The 7023-nt window shown below is 42.8% G+C and overlaps 1 long non-coding RNA gene across 1 annotated transcript in view; it reads left to right on the top strand.

The window, feature by feature from the left end:
• The window catches only part of LOC123974775, a 17401-nt gene extending 10579 nt beyond the window's left edge, over window positions 1-6822 (top strand). Inside the window, exon 2 of the long non-coding RNA XR_006825922.1 lies at window positions 6661-6822. This is a non-coding gene — a long non-coding RNA (uncharacterized LOC123974775). The remainder of the gene's footprint in view (window positions 1-6660) is intronic.
• The last annotated feature ends 201 nt before the right edge of the window (window positions 6823-7023 follow it).

Here is a 7023-nt window from a genome sequence, read left to right on the forward strand (position 1 = left end):
TGCCGGTGCTCGGCCAACCTCTCCAGGTTTGGCTCCTGAAAGGGAGAGGTTGAGACAGGCTGGGCTGTCCGCAGAGGTGGTACATACCATCCAGGCGGCGAGGGCAGGCTCCACCACTTCCTGCTACAAAGCTAAGTGGCTGGGCTTTCAGCGCTGGTGCATTGAGAAGGAAATGGATCCCATAACCTGCTCAGTGGGATCCATCCTTTCCTTCTTGCAGGGCCTAATGGAGAAGGGACTGTCACACTCAACCATTAAGGTGTATGCGGCAGCTATCTCATCTTGTCATGAGTGGTTTGGCGACAGACCTGTCTTCACCCACCCCCTCGTGAAGCGCTTTCTGCAGAGTGTGAGGAGACAATGACCGGTGCTACGTGTCTCTGCACTCCAGTGGGACCTGCCACTGGTACTAGAGGCTCTGAGGTCAAACCCCTACGAGCCCCTGGAACAGTCCTCCTTGAAGATGCTATCTCTCAAGACAGCCTTGTTACTGGCTCTCACCTCTGCCAAGAGGGTGAGTGAGTTGTGCGCCCTGTCGGTTCATCCCAGCTGCATGCTCCTTTGTTCCTAAGAACATAAGAAGCTCGTTCAGGTCGAGGACCATACATTTGGATGCCTTCCACCCTCCGCCCCACCCTGGGCCTAGGGAGGTGAGGCTGCATCTGTTGTGTGCTGTGCGCGCCCTGACACATTATATGAAGCGCACGGCCCCCATTTGACGCACTGATCAACTGCTTGTTTGCTTTGGTGACGGTGCGATCGGTAAAGCTCTATCCAAGAAGCGCCTAGCCGGATGGCTTTGTGACTGTATCTCACAGGCCTACGTGCAGGCGGGGAAAGACCCACCCTCGGTGGTCCGGGCTCACTCCACACGAGGTGTGGCTGTGTCAACGGCCCTCTTCAACGGGGTGAGCGTCGAGGAGAGTTGCACAACGGCATCGTGGTCTTCACCATGTCCATTTTTGCGTTTTTACCTCTTGGATGTGTCGGGCTCCTTCTCAGGATCTGTGTTCGCAGGTGCGACTCAATATCTGTGAGGAAGAAGACTGGTGTCTACCATAGACTACCGGTTGTCGGGGAAAACATTTTTACACTGACTGTGATGTCCCCTGTAGGGGTCAGGACAGTTCAGGTGCTGGATCTGGCTGGATCAGATCCATCTGGTCATGCCAAACCCCTAGCGGTCTAGTGACCTTTCTGAGGGGTGGCCCACTGCCCCATCGCTTAGGATGGAGGCAGCCTAGGGCCTGTGGCTGGTGACCTGGGGCCGATCGTGTCAGTGAGGTGAGCTGTGGCTTGTCGCAGCTGGGCGGACAGTCATCGGGCTCCACCCACTGTACCCATAGAGTCCAGTAGAGGGCGGAGCCTGTGTGAGATAGAATGAAGGTTACGATATGGTAACCCTAGTTCTATTAGCACAGGCGGAGCCCTCTACGATGGAGCCCTGTCGCTCCACCGCCGTCTGCTGAAGGGTTGGTTGGATGCTGAGCAGTGAGGACACCGCTATTTATACGGTATGCACGTACAGTACCAACGTCCAATTGGTCGGCTACTTACAGTATTCAAAATTTCAGTGGGCGAGTACGTGCGTGTGATAGGAGGAGAGGTAGTACCCATAGAGTCCAGTAGAGGGCTCCGCCTGTGCTAATAGAACTAGGGTTACCATATCGTAACCTTCGTTTTAATACTGTACTGCCTTGTTAGATGTTTCTGATCTTTGCTTTGATTAGCAGTTTTACTTATCTTTGTAATAGCAAAGACTCAGTCATTAAATATTTAGCCATGCTACTGTTGTAGCTCTGGGGATGCATACCCCTAATCCAATTCTGTGGGCCATGTGAGCACCATAAGAAACATTAATGCGCATGTGCAGAGCACATAACGCAGACGCAAACCCGCCCTCATCACTTCAAAATTTCAATTGATCTAATACTTTGGTTTATGACTAATCCCATTAGCCTCAGCTGTTCTATACTGGTATGTTTAGTTCTTTGGAAACGTGTTTATTTATTTATTTTTTTTTAAGTCATGTTTGATCACGCAAGTTTCTGTGAGATCATAAGTCCCTGGAATCACCACTCAAGTGTGCCAGTTAAATTAGAGTTGGGTATCGCTTTTCACAATTCCGGTGCCAAAGTTAACACGTGTAGCTCTTTGTTGAGCCAGGTTTGTTTGGCGTTAATAAAGACAAAACAGGCTGTCGTCTCATAGCCTTATATTTAGGGATGCTACATTTGTACTGCGGTGAATGGTGTTTCGGAACACCACAAGGAAAAAAGTTCAACCGACACATTGAAGTGGCACCGAAATGAGGTACCGAGATTTTGTAATTTAGTAACGTAGGTACTGGTCATATAGGAACTGGTTCCATATTGATACCGGTTAGCCAACCCTAGTTAAATCATAATGTCTGTGGTATCCCATGTTTTAAAAATTTTTACCTGATTTTAAAAACATTCGAAGTTTACATTTTTTTTTCACTGCCAGAGTGTTATTGTTGTGAGGCGCAAAAGCCTCTGAAATAGCAGAAACAGGTCCCCATGGGAGGTTTAAAATCTCCTTTGATAGTCCACTAATGAAATTAATTAAAGTGGGTGAGCAGCTCCCTGAGGCAGGGTTAGGCATCACAGGTTTTACAGGCTGTTGATTAAAATCCTCCCACACCACACTGGGTGGATTTTCTGGGCCAATTCTGATTTACCAGGTTGTTTGATACACCGGGACAATCTTATGCAATCTGTATGTACAGTATTATGCAACACATCCATGCATTATACAACAGCACTGCAAAGTTTGTTTTAAATGTCTTATCCTGGCAAAGCATATGAGTACTATAAGATGATGATGATGATGATGATATGAAAAGCTCTGAAGCAGTGAATTGAGGTAATGTAGTATATTTGTTTTGTTCTAGTTTGCAGAATTAGCTTTGTTGGGACTGTAAAACTGGCATCCCAACAGTTACCCCAGGCAAAGCCAAGGCAAACTGTTGATTCTGCTTCAGGTTAACATATCATTTTCAACATCTCTCTCCTGTGATATTGTCATGAATATGGATGTCCTCTTTGTGACTCTCACCAATTGTCAAAGCACAGCAGTGATTCCAGTACATAAAAGGTTCTGTGCTTGCTGTTAACATCAGGTAACTTTATTTTCATGACTTTTAAGTGACATTTGACAGCGAAGCTTTTGTCAACTCAGCAGCATGCCAAATGGGATAGGAATGGCCAAATGGGAGTGTGAGGACAGACACAGTAAGAAGTGCATTGCCATTTTGATTGATTGCTCAGACCACATTAACAGAAATGAGTACAACCTCATTAGCTGCAATGTTAAATGCTCTGTTTTGCTGTCTTGTTGTTGGAGATAGCGTTACATTCGTTATGAAACACAGGAAACATAGTCCTTATTCTCAAAGGCTTTGTTCCCTTGAAACGTTTAAAAATACAACCACTAAGGCATTAATCTAACCTCTGTCTTGCTTGTCCACAAAAGTAATCTAAGCAACCAAGCAGTTATATTAGAAACAAAATTACAATCTAATCTTAGACTTTATTTTTATCATCCTTTTATTTATCACACTAGCTCTATTCTAAAATACAGTACAAGAACCATGCTGTTTCATTTTGTTATTTCCATGTCACCTACATTGATGATTAAATGGTGAGGATCCTGACATTGTCGTTGGGACATACAGCTTTAGTTTCAGTTCAATTTCAGTCTTTTAGCACATTATAATCGGAAAAATTTGTTCTTAACTGGGAAAATTCACTTTTTTGCTTAATTGCCCCCTCAAATCAGAACAACAACCTGGAAAGTCGTCAAAAACGATTTGCCGAGTTGATGTTGTGTTTTTTTTTTTTGTTTTGCACATGTAATTTGTAACATGTTCACTTTGACTTCACCCATTGGTTTGTGGACTATTGTTTTGAAGCCTCAAATTTGGCATTTTGGCCGATGCCTTATTGTTTTTTTGGAACCAGACACCAGACGTGACCATATTTGGAGGAGAGGGTGGTGCTAGCTAGCTTGGTTATCAAGGTGCATCTGTAATTTGCGTTAACTGTGATTTTAACCAGGATGTTAATTTTGGCTAGCAAAAAACACGTTTAAAACAAAATGTAGGCGACTCACTGGAAAAATTAACAGCCAACTCCTAATAAGCTCTTTCAATGCCACTGGTCAAATTCACACAGTGCAGTAGACACAAGTCTGCTGCTATTGCCAGTGTAAACTGTATATGTGCCATAGCAGAACAGAAAGCTTAATAGGTTATGGTAACAAAGGGGGTCAGGGTTAAGCGAATGGTCACTTACAATGTTCAATAAGTAAATCTCCTCAAGACACATACTGTATCTTTCCATTGCAAAAGACATTTTCAGGACAAGCTATAAGACTTTTCTACTTTTCCCTACTGTTTGTCAGTTTCCATTTATAATAATATGGATGGGAACCAAGCTTCAGACAGAGAGAGTTTAGAAGATGTTAAGAAAAAGACAAAGAATTACAGAAGAGGAATCAAGGATGACAGAGGAGCTCTGCACAGCTAGCAGCACTGTTGGCCTGTCGTGCGCATAACAGGAAAAAAAACCTTCCTTATTAACAATGCCTCACCAGCAGCATCTCAAAATCCACTTCTTTCAATTGGAAATTGGGTGTCTTAATGTCATATTATGTAATTTTTTCTAACTGAATCTGTTCCCATAACCCATCTGGCAGAAAACCTTTGGATCCATCTTGGATTGTTTGCCACAACAGTATTCATAAGTCCTACTCTGCTGGGGAATAATGACTGTGTAATGCAAGCAGTGTTGAGGAAAATGTTAGGCCAGGTGTCCAAGAGGATGAATGGTTATTGGAAAAACTTGTGAAGAATGGCTGGTTGGATGGAAGCCTTTATGTAATCACGCCATTTCTTCTCATGCAGCTTTCATTTTTCCTCCCACAATACTTATGCAACACTTAACTTTTCCCTCAAAAGTATGATTTTATTCTTGTATTATTATGACATTTTCTGAAAATATGATGACTTTATTCTCAAAGTATTTATTTAAAAAATATAGTATTTATTTTAAAAAACTGGATTATAACTTTATTCATATAGTTTCATTATTGCTCCTTATTACATTACAACTATCTTAAAATATTAGACTTTTTCTTAAAAGTATGACTACGTTCTTGTAACATTATCACTTTCCTGTGGCATTAGTAATTTAATTTTAAAAAATTAGATTTAGTGGCTAATACTATAATTTGTTACTATGTAGACACATTTTAAATGTTCTCTGGTATTAGCTAACAGCTATACTGTATGTCAGGGGTCTTAAACTACATTCGTTCAAGGGCTGGAATTTTTCTAAGCAGACACCGTGGGGGCAGGACTTTTTATATATATATATATATATATAGCAATTTACCGAGGAGTAATGTAAAAGTAACGGCAGAATGCAGTTCTGATTGGCAAGAAATATTAATCAACCGATTTTGACGCTAGTACACATTTGCTTAGTTATTGTGCATGTGACGTAGTTACTGGTGGTAACAGCAATGTGGTTTAATACTACAGGTCACAGTCAAGTCTGGGTGAGGTAAAAACAAACTATTGTCAGTCAATAACTGGTCTTTTTGCATTATAATGTCGTGAGCAATCATGATCGGATTTCACGGTGCACACAATACATTTCTGCTTCAACTGAAAAATGCCAAACATGTTGGCCAAATTAGCTAAAGAATAATGAGGAAAATATCTTAGTGAGGCTGTTAAATGAAGTGATAAAACTGTAAGAATGTACAAATACATGAATGTGTGTGTTCAATCATGCACATTGCAGGGTCATCCAAACCCAGCAGGTGCATAAGCAAAGTTAAACTCTGACTCATTATTTTACACACACACACACACACACACACACACACACACACACACACACACACACACACACACACACACACACACACACACACACACACACACACACACAATGCCTTAACAGCGAGCGGTAAGGGTAGTGGCCACTGCAAGTATAAACTAAGACTCATTACTGTACTTCCCCATCAGTGCACATCTGACCGGAGATGAATACAAACAGGCGACTACTGCGAGGAAACCATTTATAGTTACACAGGTCAGTGGATTCTGACCCCATCCATCTGCACCAGCACATGGGAACTGTAACAAGATGCTGAGGTAAAGAAGCTATTAAAGCAGGTCGAGATTTTGGCTTTTAGAAGAACTCTGTGTTTAGGTTTGTGTAACGCTTTCCCACGAATAGGCCTGTGTCTTACCAGGACAATAGACAGTAACAAAGCAAGAACAGAAACATATCAGCAACAGAGCAGTGTACATTAAAAGGAGAACGATGGCAGGAGTGGCTTTGCCTTCTCCCCCATCCTCATGTTTCTTGTGTCTTCCCCTCCCTGCCAGTCTGTGTGTGGTTGTTTGGGGGCGTGTCATCATGTCTCTCTCACTCCGGCTCACCACCTGAGGCTCACCTGCAATCAACCCACTCAGTTAAATACCGCGGCTCTTCAATCTCTCCCTGCCAGTTCATCAGTTAACCTTCAGTGGTAACCTGCTTTCTGGTCCTCTGAGTGTTTCTGCTGCCCTTGTGATTTCCTTGTTGCCTTTTGTTAACGTCTTTTTCCTCTGTCTGTCTTCAGTGCACCTCAGCCATGTTTGGAGTCACTGCCTGTCTGTCTGGAGAAAGTCCGACTTTGCTGCAATCTTGCCACGCCAAACCTACGAACCCCCCCTCCGTCCTGCCCGCTTGCCTGTCCCCCTGTCCTGTTACCTGTGTTGAAAATAAAACCTGAGTTACCATTCATTTGCTTCCTTGTCTGCTTTTGGATCCATTGAACTGAAACCTAACAAAAGATTAAAGACCTGAAAACAGTACTCAGGTCAGTAGCTATTTTCATTTAAAAGATAAAAAATAATTATTTGGTAATTATATAAGAGTTTCCTTATGTGTGAACACATCCAGCAACCATAGGCAGTGCTACGGTAGAGCTTGATGGGTCTAT

Source organism: Micropterus dolomieu, linkage group LG01, assembly GCF_021292245.1.
Source record: "Micropterus dolomieu isolate WLL.071019.BEF.003 ecotype Adirondacks linkage group LG01, ASM2129224v1, whole genome shotgun sequence".
NCBI lineage: Eukaryota > Metazoa > Chordata > Actinopteri > Centrarchiformes > Centrarchidae > Micropterus > Micropterus dolomieu.